This window comes from Acipenser ruthenus, chromosome 5, assembly GCF_902713425.1.
Source record: "Acipenser ruthenus chromosome 5, fAciRut3.2 maternal haplotype, whole genome shotgun sequence".
Lineage (NCBI taxonomy): Eukaryota > Metazoa > Chordata > Actinopteri > Acipenseriformes > Acipenseridae > Acipenser > Acipenser ruthenus.
The window spans coordinates 57,689,895-57,704,148 of record NC_081193.1 but is presented as its reverse complement, the minus strand read 5'-3'; positions in this window follow the sequence as shown (position 1 = coordinate 57,704,148).

Genomic DNA, 14,254 nt, shown 5'->3' with positions numbered 1-14,254 from the left:
GATCATCCAGGTGCTTTTTGGCAAACTTGAGACGAGCATTCATGTTCTTCTTAGTGAGCAATGGTTTCTGCCTTGCTACTCTGCCATGAATCCCATTTTTGCCCAGTGTCTTTCTGATGGTGGAGCCATGAACACTGACCTTAGCCGAGGCGAGAGCAGCCTGCAGATCCCTGGATGTTGTTCTAGGGTTCTTTGTGACTTCCTGGACGATTTTAAGCCTTGCTTTTGGAGAGATTTTGGCAGGACGGCTACTCCTGGTATGATTCACTACTGTCCCAAACTTTCTCCATTTGGACAATATGACTCTGACTGTGGTTCGGTGGAGCCCCAGAGCCTTAGAAATGGCTTTGTAACCCTTTCCAAACTGATAGGCATCAATAACTTTTTTCCGGAGGTCTTCAGGAATTTCTTTTGTTCGTGGCATGATGTGCCTCTAGAACCTGTGCTGACAACTTCACTCTGATGGTAAGGGCCAAAGTTAGTTAGGTTTATATTGGGCAGGGCTGGCCCAAATCAGGCCTGGTTGTTAACCAAAGTACTCAAACAGCTGACCCTAATTATCCCTTTAATTGGGTTGAGTTAACTAGGGGTGGGGCAATAACTTTTTCACACCTGAAGATTGTAAGTTAGATTACCTGCACACCAAACAAATGAAAGAAGCACCAAACTTTGGTGTCTTTTTTTTCTCTCAGACTCCCTCTACAACCCATAAAGAAATCTGACCAAATACAATGTGAAAAATGTGCAAAAATGCAGAAAATCAGATGGGGCAAATACTTTTTCATGGCACTCTGTGTGTGTGTGTGTATATATATATATATATATATATATATATATATATATATGTGTGTGTGTGTGTGTGTGTGTGTGTGTGTGTATATAATATATCCTTGTAAAAGTTGAATGGCTTTCTGCAATATACCTCAGCCTTCTAAACGCCCACAGCTAGATTGGAATCACTACATGACCCGCAATTGGATACAAATGTCACCTGACCCTCCAGCGACTTTGATTGTACATTCCACAGTACTAGCACTGCCTTAGAGAATGAAACCTGAAACGCTAGACTGAGAAACCGATCATAGAATAGAATGGGAAACGTGACGTACGTGCGTACAGCATGGTGTTGACGTGGTTAAAGTTCGCAGAGGTTTATATGGGGACAGAATCTCTTTTAGGTAATTCGGTGTCAAGCCATTTACTGCTTTATATGTCAATAATAAAATTTTTAAATCAATTCTAAAACTTACTGGAAGCCAGTGTAGCGAGGCTAACACAGGTGTTATACAATCCTGGTTCTTTGTTCTGGTGAGAAGCCTAGCGGCTGCAATATGAGCCTCAAAACAGAATCAAATATAACATTTCTTAAATAATCCTGATACAGACTCTCCTAAAAGAGACATAGTACTGTCTGTTAGTTAAGAAATTGTTCACACAGATGTAGTAGTATATTCACACTATTAAAAGCCTCCTGCTTGTGTATGTACTAATAAAAGTTGTTTCTAGTTCCATATCTGCTGCCACTGTGGTACAAGTAATTTATGTTTGTATATTGTTGAAAAACTTAAATCACAATTAAAAGTGTGTGTGTGTGTGTGTGTGTTGTTATTATATATATATATATATATATATATATATATATATATATATATATATATATATATACACACACTCAAATTACTAGATTCCTTATAAAGCTTTATTACAACTTTGTTTCAAATAGTTTTTAGTCTGTGAAGATTATTTCCACCTGTGGGGATCAGTTCAGTCTCTCTTTCAAACTGTTACTTAGCACTTGTTATAAACACCAAGCAGTAAAAAAAAAAAAAAAAAACACGTTTCAACAGATAAAACCACTAATGCATAAAAATATTGCACAATTTGAGAATGAATTAGAGGCTTGAGCTGATAACACAGAGGGTGAGTATAAAGAACAGATTGAATTACTAAATTAGTGTCCATATACAGTATATTTGTCTATGAATGTACATATGTATAACATACAGGACCACAAAATATTATCTTTCCTAGGCATTTTAATCATTGGCAACTGCTTGGCAGAAATAAAGAAAAAATCCATGCCGTCTGAAGTATCTATAAGCAATTCAGGGATTAAATCTCAAATTTTCTTTGTTTTCCATATTCAGAGTCACCTTGGAGCAGTTCAGTTTGAATAATTAGGCTACATTAACACCAGATAGTTTGTGCTCTTTCACATGGCATTCATGTATGTAAAAACAAACAAAACAAACACAAAAAAACATTTTGCCAAGAAAGAATGCAAGCAAGAATTCATAAATCTAAATAAATGTGTCTATTCAAGACCCACAGCATATTCTATATGACTGCTACCAACGTTCTTCAGGCCTCTGTGATATCATCACTTCTCGTTGCACATTATTGGCATTTAGAAAAAAAAATCTTGCCAAGTATTTTTCCACATACCAAAGCAATTATTCTTTTGGGGGGTATGGCAATTCTTCAGAATTTCATTTCTCAATGAAAACTTATATCACTATCATTAAAAGTTCCAAATCTGGTTATTCATGGACTCGATAGTCATTAAGGGGATATCCATGAATAGAAATAAATATTTGAGCTGTCTTCAACAGTTCAAACCAATCCAAACTTGAGTCCTCCCTTTCTAGCACCCTACCCTGATTATGAAGGCAAGTCCTTCTGGTGTTAATTGCAGTGTTTAAGTGATACCGGCCCTGAGAGGGATGCTTTGTCTTGACCACACATGGCTCAGACTGTGGGCCTGTTCTGAGTGTTAATGAGTCCTTGTTGAATCTGTGAATAAAATGAAATCGCTGTTGTGTCGATTTGAAATAGTTAAAGTCCTATATCCTTGTATCTCCGATTTCAGAATTTAGTGCCTTTTTTGGACAGTAGACTGTTCTGTAATTACAATGTAGTATATATATCCTTTTTTTGTACAGTTTTTTGTTTTAATAAAACTTTTTTTAAACTTGTGTTTATTTTAGTATTGTACCTATATAAAAATAAAAATGTATATCTAAGAAAAAAAAAAAGGAAACATTTCTCATTTGTGAGTGTGTGTGTGAGAGACAATTACAGAAAGCACTAGTCTAAGCTTTGTGACTCCTATCAAATAGAATTTCCACGTCACTGTATGTGTGGATTCTCACAGTGCAGCTGTGTATTATAAGTTAATTCAGATGGGCAAAATGATGCCAGCTGATTCTGTCACTCCAGTGTGAGCAAGGAGATGCAATACCATAAGAGATGGTCAACAGTACATATTAAACCGATTGAAATAGAAATAACTTTTATTCTACCATCTTTAGTTAAGAAACCAGAAAGCTCCAGCTCGATGGTCTGGTTGCAGTGGAAACACCAGGTTTGTCCTTGGCGACACCTGTACCCTGTGCTTGGCAAAGAAAAGACACCTCTTGGACGCCGACAGTGCTTGGAGCACGCTTACTCTTCTTGCTGACGTAATGGCCAGGAGGAACACCGTTTTCAGGGTAACAAACCTCATGCAATGGTTCAAAGGGGGGCATGGACAGCGCTTCCAGAACCAGGACAAGCCTCCACTGCAGAAGGGGGTCCTTCAGCAGTGGGCACAATTTCCCAATTCCCGTCAAAGTGGATGCAGGGGGGATGAGCGACGACAGCAAAACCATCAACCTACTCGTGAAACGCTGACAGCATGGCAGCGTATACTTTTAAATGTGGAGTAGCTCCTTCCCTCATCCTGTGTTCGAGAAAATCCAGAAGCACTACAATAGATGTTTCAAGGGGGTCTAGAGCTCTTGCGTATAGACCTTCCACTTTATCTCATATTGAGTTATTGGAGCTTGCGTGTGCAGTTTGAAGCATGTCTACAACTCTGTCCGTACATCCTTGTGCTGCCCAACGCCCCCATTCAATGGCCATACCCACAGCTGCAGACCGGCTGGTGCCATATCTGGCCCTCGCATTGTGTCAGGAGGCCCGCCGGGGAGGTGTAGCCTCTGCAGCTTCTCCAGGATCCAAAGGAACTCCATCTGGGTGCCACCAGGAAGACTGAAATTCCGCCAAGAGCGCGATCAGCAGCTATTAAGCTGCTTACTGTTAATCACACTACATCAACAGCTCACTGTCATCGCCGCAGCTTCTGTGAAAAGTGTAGTATGTCGAGGCCAAGAGTCCTCTTGGTCCCGAAAGGAGAACCAGCGTAGGGTGATAACCAGCCAAGACCGTATTATAACTGCCAACCTTGTCCCCTAAGGCTCCAGCGGCATACACCCTCTTGGCAAGGACTTCAGTCACCCTGCATTGCTTGCTGGTGCAAGCTGGGTCATTGGTCACACAGTGAGGCTGTGCTAGCTGCAACATTGGGGGCATGACTCCACCTCTTGAATGTAGGCTGGGATAAGGGGTGGGTATGTGTAGGTGTGGGGCAAAGAATGAAGTTTCGCTCTGCTGCACCTGCATAGAGGGTGTGGCATGCCCACCCTAACAGCTCCCTCAATTCAGTGGTATTCGATAGCTGTTCCTCACCTGCCTCCGATGAGAAACCTAAGAACAGGGGGCCTAATTCTGAGGCTGCTACATACAGCTGGTCCTCTGAGCTAGGCTGGGGGGTGGTCCGTGCCACCGGGGCAACGTGCTCCTGGGAGTTAGGTGTGCACCCAAAGGTGTGGATTGCAGATGCACCAGGGACCTTACCATGGCTTTTCCTCTACCCTCTCATATGGGAGGAGAACCTTCTCCTCTTCCTATCATGCTTCCTTGAGGAGGAAATGGGTGCCAAAAGGCCGGTGATTGCCTGAGCAAAGGTAGGGGGTGCACTGCCAGTCGGTGTTGAATTATACAGACACCGAGGCTGACAAACCACCACCAAGCACCTAATAGATCTCTAGCAGGTGCTGGTGGAGAAACACAGAACAATTTCGGTGATGGGGAGCTTGTGCTTCTATCAACGTTGGATTGGACTGACACCAGGGGGTAATTATTACCAGCGACACCTGCTGATGTTTTTCAGGGGCCGGGTGGAACGTACAATCTGATCCAAACATTCAAAATCCTAAAAGGTATAGATAATGTCGACCCAGGGGACTTTTTTGACCTGAAAAAAGAAACAAGGACCAGGGGTCACAAATGGAGATTAGATAAAGGGGCATTCAGAACAGAAAATAGGAGGCACTTTTTAACACAGAGAATTGTGAGGGTATGGAACCAACTCCCCAGTAATGTTGTTGAAGCTGACACCCTGAGATCCTTAAAAAATCTGCTTGATGAGATTCTGGGATCATTAAGCTACTAACAACCAAACAAGGAAGATGGGCTGAATGGCCTCCTCTCGTTTGTAAACTTTCTTATGTTTTTATGTTCTAACCACGGGCACCGAAGCTGCGGCAATGACAGAGCTGTTGATGTGGTATGATTAACTGTAAGCAACTTAATAGCTGCTGTACTGAAAAAACAACGCTGTCTCTGTATTAGATTGCTTGCTGTGCTGTGTATGCTTGCTGTGCTGTGGGCCAGCTGTCAGCAGCGGTTGCCTAGCAACCACCTGCTGCTTGGTAACAGCACTTGCTGTGTAGTACACAGACAAGCGCCAGAGTCACTGCTCTATTTCATTACTGAAACTGCGCCAGTGTTTGGTGGAGCTGGCTTTGTGGCAACGCCATCAGTGCATAACTGCACTGAGGCTACAACACTCAGGAGCTGAGCCTGAAGCAGCGAGTGTGTGTGAGTGTATCAGTTCCTTCTCCCTGCCCTAAGGGAGACAGTAAGAATTTCCCAGCATGTGGGAGAAATGGGGTTCATCCATTCAAAACACACAAAAAAATAAGTTTGACTGAATACAAGGGGTGAGGACCGGCCACTGCAGCAGGTCTGCATGCCGCTGTGTCAGGGATGACCTGCTTTACCACAGAGCTTGTTGGACTCAGCCAGACACTTTCTTTTTAACTCACTATAAGATAGCTTTTTGTGAGATAGAGAGAAGCGGGAGTTTCAATCTGTGCCTGAACAAAGGAGGTTAATCTCTGCAATCTGGAAAAAGGATTTGTGCTTAGAGAATGTTAGCAGCCCTCAAGATATATTCAAAACTCCTTTATGGACAGACATTATGCAAACATATTAAGTCTATTTTTATCAAATATTTTTTTTAAATGTGGGTAAATTGCTTGAATAGTATCTCACATTACAGATTGTAAAAACAATAAAGCTTTTTGACAAACTAGAAGTGCCAGGCAGTTTTACGGCTTCCAAGCTCAGTACCACTTGGAAATTTTGGCGAGCTGTAGCATTGCAGCGCAAGTGTCAGCAACAGATCAGTTTTATGGATCAGTTTCAATTCAAAATACTGCATTAGTTCATTATGTCACAATGCTTTATAACTTTAAACACCATAGTAACAATGACCCTATCTACACACTGTAAGGAGTTATAAGCTAATTGTACATTTAACCTTAAGGAGAGGTCAAAGGTCACATTCAAGGTCATTTTTGAAGAGAGCATATATGGGTTCCTAAATGTGTTGTATAGTAACCATAACCCTATGTGCACTGTGAGGAGTTGTAAACTAGTTTTACATTTGACCTTATAGAGGTCAAAGGTCACCGGCAAGGTGATTTTTGGATAGAGCATATATGGGTTCCTATCTTTTCTATAATAACCATTAACCTATATGCACTCTGTAAGGAGTTATAAGCTAGTGTTACATTTTAACTTAAGGAGAGGTCAAAGGTCGCAGGCAAGGTTATTTTTGGATAAGAGCACATATGGTTTCCTATATGTGATCCATAGTAACCATTAACCTATCTGCACTTTGTAAGGAGTTATAAGCTAGTTTTACATTTGACCGAAGGTTTTGAAAGGTTTTTAAAGAAATACGTCAGGTGGCCATATTGGTCTATGCACAAACACCATTTTTGAAAAAGTCAATAGTATTGACACAGGGATGATGCTTGTCAACTTTGGAGTTAATCAACTAAACCATTTTTTAACTGAAAATGTAGGTCTGGTGGCCATCTTGTTTTACAAAAGAACACCATTTTGCCATATTTGAATTCCATTATCCCCAGGATGATGCCTACCAAGTTAAGAGTTAGTTGGTGTGACAGAAATATGAGTTTTGGTTGTAAATCTCCCTCCTGACCTGTGAGGGTGCTAAGCAGCGACAGGGGAAGTCTTTGGACGGGCTGGCCTAACAGTTCTTTCCCCGGGCCGGGAAGTCGGTCAATCTTGAAGAAGGCGAGACTCTGTTGCAGGAATGTATTGACCCGGAAGGGAAACGACGTAGCAGCTGCAGACAGTAGAGACAGCTGCACTTGTTTACCAAGGGGTCATGCGTGATAGCATAAAGGGGACTGAGGATTGTAAATCTTTTCCTTCACTTGGTTCAGAGAGACACGGAACTGGAAGGACCGGGAGAGTTCCCTATTGTATTGTGAAAAAGAGTTTGTGAGTGTTTTGTTTTTGTCGCTGTTAGTAATTTTCTTTTGTTTTTGTAAATTCACGAGACGGCTAACACGTCTCCGGAGCTTTTGCCTTGGGCCAGCACTACCTGGAACAACACTGCACCACAGTCACTGTTGAATTTTTATCACCCACCACGAGCACTACTGCATGCACCCGGACCGTGGGCACGTTAAGTAAGTGAGCCGCTCAGAATGAGAGCGCTCAGAAAGCACACTGAGCAGATTTAAATGACTTAACGCTCTGCTCCACGAGAGCGTTGAGCTACTTTTAAAAATGGCGAATAATAATTATTTGCTTGTTTGTGTTTCTGAGGTGATGTTAGATAAAATGGCCCCCTGTGAAGTTACTGTCTCCTGCTGTACCTCGCTGAGTTCAGCCCTGTTTGGACTGAACCTCATATCTGGCTGTGTTTAATACTGACAATACCGACGTTAATAATGAAAATTATGAATAACATTAATACTACAAGCCTAATAATACATTAATAACTATAAAACAGCTCTACATTTAAAAAAAAATGAAATTAAATTATACAAATTCGAAAACAACATTTTTTACCATCTTGTTTAGCCAATTAATACATAGCTTCATAAGTCGAAACCAGTTCATCGTTATTGACAAATGTATTTGTCAATCCTGCCTATCATCTCCACTTGCTTCCTGCAGGTGGCCATTCCGTCCGCTCACTCTGATCACTGATGGAAAATGCTCAGGAGCGCTCTGAGCGGCTCAGCGGGAGCGGAACTGAGCGAGTCGTTAAGTTGATTCTTTTACTGAGCCGCTCTCTTACTAAACGCACCCCGTGTATTGTATCTATAACAAAAACATTGTCAATGTATAAAAACAAGTTAGAAAAACGCAACAGCCGTTTAAAGGAGTGATATCAAACACAAAAGCCCAAGTCAGGAGAAGCAATTGAGGCAACCTTGTCAAGCATCAAGCAAATAGGCACAATTTGAAAGGTGCTGGGGCCCAACATTCACACAATTCTTGCTTCTAACTTGGCGCCTTTTTTTGATCACTTCGCTCCACTTGAAATGCTCTTTGTATGACTTGCAGTGACTGAGACACACACACTGAGACACACACACAGTCTCAGTGTGTGTGTGTGTGTCTCAGTCACTTCAAGTCATACAAAGAGCATTTCAAGCGAAGCGATCAAAAAAAGGTGCCAAGTTAGAAGCAAGAATTGTGTGAATGTTTTTTACATTGACAATGTTTTTGTTATAGATATCACTTCTTTTTTTTTACTTCAAATAATGAATAAAGCAAGGGAGAGATATTCGAGGATGTGTATGGTAAATAGCCAAGAGAGTCAGCAAGTCAAGTAAAACAGTAATGAGAAGACTTGAAAGTAAGCCAGTGGTATATAAGGGACTTTGACTGTGTTGAAAGTGTAAAGATGTTATTATTTTGGTTGCAAATGTACATCCATCAGTGGTAAAAACAATATGTATATTTTGGTAACTTTTACACAGGTACAAAAGTAAAATGTTATGAATGGTTCAAAATGTACATATGAATGTCAGTGCTAAAGGGCAGTATACTAAGAGATACTGCAATTGGTAAAATGCAGAAAATCCCTGAAGTTTTTCACCGAATCTCCAGTGCCAATACAATTCATACATTTACTTCACAGTACAAGTATTAATACAATTAAGAGCAAGATAAAATACAATGACTTCGGTTCTAGCAAGTACAAGTATATATACTTCATATGACAAAATATGATTCAATAACGAAGCAGGTATGTATCAGTGATAGTTACATCAGGATATCATTAAATTCAAAATACTACAGATTAGATAACACTTATGACAGATAACACTAATGACAGATTACAGTACTGTAAAATACAGGATTAAATGCAGTAAAATAGGGAGCAGATAAGAGCAAGTAAAGCGCATTAAGGAAGAGTGATAGTGTCCAGAGGGAAAAGAGGAATTCTACCGGTGCTGTCTAAAGAGGTGAGTCTGGAGGAGGCGCCGGAAGGTTGTCAGTCCTGACATCTGTAAGAAGGTCATTCCACCACTGCGGGGCGAGGGTGGAGAAGGAGGGGGTTCTGGAGGCAGGGGAGCGTAGAGGAGGTACAGCCAGTCTAGTGCAGGAGGAGCGGAGAGGTCGAGTGGGGGTGTAGGAAGAGATGAGGGTCTGGAGGTAGCTGGGTGCAGTCTGGTCAAGGCATCTGTAGGCGAGTACAAGAGTCTTGAACTGGATGTGACCGGTGATCGGGAGCCAGTGGAGTGAGCGGAGCAGTTGAGTTGCATGGGAGAAGCGAGACAGAGAGAACACCAGGCGAGCAGCGGAGTTCTGGATGAGCTGGAGCAGACAGGTGGCAGATGCAGGGGGACCAGCCAGGAGGGAGTTGCAGTAGTCTAGGCGGGAGAGTACCATTATTATTATTATTATTATTATTTATTTCTTAGCAGACGCCCTTATCCAGGGCGACTTACAATCGTAAGCAAATACATTTCAAGTGTTACAATACAAGTAATACAATAAGAGCAAGAAATACAATAACTTTTGTTCAAGCAAAGTACAAGTGTGACAAACCACAATTCAATAATACAGCAGATAATAGTGATAGTTACATCAGGATATGATTAAATAGTGATAGTTACATCAGGATATGATTAAATACAAAGTACTACAGGTTAAACACTTGGCAGATTACAGTATTCTGAAGTACAGGATTAAATGCAGTAAAATAGGGGGCAGATAAGAGCAAAATAAAGCACATTTAAATGAAGGGTGATAGTGTCCCAGGATACAAACAGAGGAGTTCTTCAGGTGCTGTTTGAAGCCTGGACCAGGAGCTGGGCGGCGTACTTGGTGAGGAAGGGTCGGATTCTTTGTATGTTGCTCAGGAAGAAAATAGGCAAATGCGTGCCAGAGTGGAGATGTGCTGGGAATAAGAGAGGCAGGGTTCCTAGGTGACTCAAGAGGTTCTTAGCTGAGGAGGAGAGAGAGAGTGTGGTAGATGCCAGAGGAATGGAGATAGAGATCGGGGGGGGGGGGGGGGAAGGAGGTCAGATTTAGAGAGGTTGAGTTTGAGGTGATGCGAGTGCATCCAGGAGGAGATAGCAGACAGACAGGTTGAGATACGGGAGGGGATGGTGGAGTCAGAGGTGGTGAAGGAGAGGAAAATCTGAGCATCATCAGCATAGAAATGGTATGAGAAACCATAGGATGCGATGAGGGGGCCCAGGGAGCGGGTGTAGAGAGAGAACAGGAGAGGACCCAAGACTGACCCTTGGGGAACTCCTGTTGACAGAGATTCCCAGGTTAGCGAGAGAGGATAGTAGAATAGAGTGATCGACAGTGTCAAAGGCAGCAGGGAGGTCGAGGAGAATTAGGACAGAGGAGAGAGAGGCAGTTCGGGCAGAGTTTAGTGAGTTGGTAACAGACAGGAGGGCGGTTTCAGTGGAGTGAGCAGAGCGGAAGACAGATTGGAGAGGGTCGAGTAGAGAGTGGTTAGACAGGAAAGCAGAGAGCTGGCAGTGTACTGCCCGCTCGAGGGTTTTGGAGATGAAGGGTAGGAGGGAGACAAGACGGTAGGGTCAAGGGTACGTTTTTTTGAGGAGGGGAGTGTTTGAAGGTATAGTGAAAGAGACCAGAAAGGAACGAGGTGTTGAGAAGGGAGGAGATGAAGGGAAGTAGAGCAGGAGCAGCAGCTTGAAAGAGGTGACTGGGGAGGGGGTCCAGGGCACACCTGGTGGGTTTGTGACCCTGGAGCAGGGAGGAGAGGTCAGAGTCTGAGAGGGGAGAGAAGGTGGAGAAGGAGGGTGAGTTAGTAGGGGACGCAGTGGGTGTAGGGGTTGGAGCGGGGGAGGGAGAGGTGTTAAAGACTTTGGGTTGTTAGTGGAGGCTTGGATTATAGATTGGAAATAAGAACATTTAGCAGGAGGAGAGAGTAGTGGAGAAGGAGGAGAGGAGAGAGCAGTAGAGGTCTAGGGCAGCAGGGAGTTTGGTTCTCTTCCATTTCTTTTCAGCAGATCGCAGTGTGGTTCTTGCTGAGCAGAGCACAGAAGAGAGTCAGGGTTGGGGAGGGGCGAGCAGGTCGCGAGGTGAAGAGAGACAGAAGTCGAAGGAGTGAAGGAGAGGGAGGGATCCAGCAGAGTGGCTGGGGTTGGAGAGATGAATGTTAATCACCTAACAGGACAGTTGGTAGACAGAGAGGGGAGGGAGGGAGGAGAGTAGATAGTCGAGTTAATCGAGAAAGTGAGCGAGAGGTCCAGGGGGGACGGTACAGTACAATTAGCAGGAGTTGACAGGGAGAGGTTGGTTGGAGAGCATAAAATTCTCCAACTGTGTGGTCCAGTGGTTAAAGAAAAGGGCTTGTAACCAGGAGGTCCCCGGTTCAAATCCCATCTCAGCCACTGACTCATTGTGTGACCCTGAGCAAGTCACTTAACCTCCTTGTGCTCCATCTTTCAGGTGAGACGTAATTGTAAGTGACTCTGCAGCTGATGCATAGTTCACACACCCTAGTCTTTGCAAGTCGCTTTGGATAAAGGCGTCTGCTAAATAAACAAAGAATAATAAAATACTAATAAAATTCAAAAGGTGTTAACAGTGAGTGAGGAGAGGTCGGAGGGGGACAGAAAAGAGTAATGAGGGAGAGAGGAGAAGACCAGTTCCACCTCCCCGTCCAGTGAGATGCGGGGTATAGGACAGGACGTAGAGAGGACAGGGCGGTAGGAGTTAGTGTTATCAGGGGACAGCCAGGTTTCAGTGAGAGCAAGGAAACTGAGAGAGAGGTGGGAGGCAAAGGCAGTGATGAAATCAGCTTTGTTAGCAGAAGAGTGACAGTTCCAGAGTGCACCAGAGAGAGTGCGAGGGGGGAGAGGGGGAGAGAGACAGAGGGTGAGGTTAGAGGGGTTGGAGGAGCAGCGGCAGAGAGAGGACAGAAGACGAGAGTGAGAGGACAGAACAGGGATGTGAGAGACAGTCATAGCAGGACAGGCGAGAGCATCTCGGAGCAGGCCTCCCCTTGCTGGACTCCGACAGCTAGACTCCCAGCTCTTTTGTTGTGAGGCTCTTCGGTTTGCTGGCACACAAAATAGCCTAACTGACTAATATAATAACTAGGTGGAAAACAGCTGTGTGGAAACCAATCAAATAGCAAATCAACCAGGAAGAAAACATGTTTCTCAGAGCCAAATGCTATACCGATTCCTTTGGGGCTATATGATGAATTGAAATATATATTTCACCAAGACATAGCCTATAAACCAGGTGTTTAAACACGTAGGCTATTTGTCACACTTTTCAAACACATTACTTAATTTATGATTCTAAATGTGTTTAGGAATTAAACACCTTGTGGTTTTTATTTTAGATACTCTTGGACCTGTTTGAGTTGTAACACTTTTAAAATGTTCATACGTGTTAACAGGGTTGTTTTTTTTTTACATACAATAACCAATGTTTATTTCTGGAGCAATGGGTAAGAAGAGCAGTGTGTCCCCAACCTGGTATTGAACCTATGACCCTCCAGTATGTAGTGAAGTGCCCTAAACATTACACCACTGACAAATTGCCAAATGCAGTAGCAGTTGAGGCACATTGAAAAATATGGAGACCACATCGAAAAAGAAATAGCGAGCGTCACATCAAAATGTAAAAAGCAAAGTGGAAATTGTGAAATAAATACATGAATAAATAAAATATCAAAATAAATCTCGAAATAAATGTATTTCGATATTTATTTATTCATTTAAGAACATAAGAAAGTTTACAAACGAGAGGAGGCCATTCAGCCCATCTTGCTCGTTTGGTTGTTAGTAGCTTATTGATCCCAGAATCTCAAGCAGCTTCTTGAATGATCCCAAGGTGTCAGCTTCAACAACATTACTGGGGAGATGGTTCCAGACCCTCACAATTCTCTGTAAAAAAGTGACTCCTATTTTCTGTTCTGAGTGTCTCTATCTAATCTCCATTTGTGACCCCTGGTCCTTGTTTCTTTTTTCAGGTCAAAAAAGTCCCCTGGGTAGACATTGTCTATACCTTTTAGGATTTTGAATGCTTGAATCAGGTCACCGCATAGTCTTCTTTGTTCAAGACTGAATAGATTCAATTATTTTAGCCTGTCTGCATACGACATGCTTTTTAAACCCAGGATAATTCTGGTCGCTCTTCTTTGCACTCTTTCTAGAGCAGCAATATCCTTTTTGTAAACGAGGTGACCAGAACTGAACACAATATTCTAGGTGAGGTCTTACTAATGCATTGTAAAGTTTTAACATTACTTCCCTTGATTTAAATTCAACACTTCTCACAATATATCTGAGCATCTTGTTGGCCTTTTTTATAGCTAACCCACGTTGTCTAGATGAAGACATTTCTGAGTCAACATAAACTCCTAGGTCTTTTTCATAGATTCCTTCTTCAATTTCAGTATCTCCCATATCGTATTTATAATGCACATTTTTATTGCCTGCGTGCAGTACCTTACTCTTTTCTCTATTAAATGTCATTTGCCATGTGTCTGCCCAGTTCTGAATGCTGTCTAGATCATTTTGAATGACCTTTGCTGCTGCAACAGCGTTTGCCACTCCTCCTAATTTTGTGTCTGCAAATTTAACAAGTTTGCTTACTATACCAGAATCTAAATCATTAATGTAGATTAGGAATAGCAGACGATCTAATACTGATCCCTGTGGTACACAGCTGGTTACCTCGCTCCATTTTGAGATTTCTCCTCTAATCAGTACTTTATTTCTAATTTTGGCAGGGAATATCCTCCATAATATGTGCTGTTTCAAAACATAAATAAATGGCTTAGTGTAACTGATATGGATATCAAAGTGCT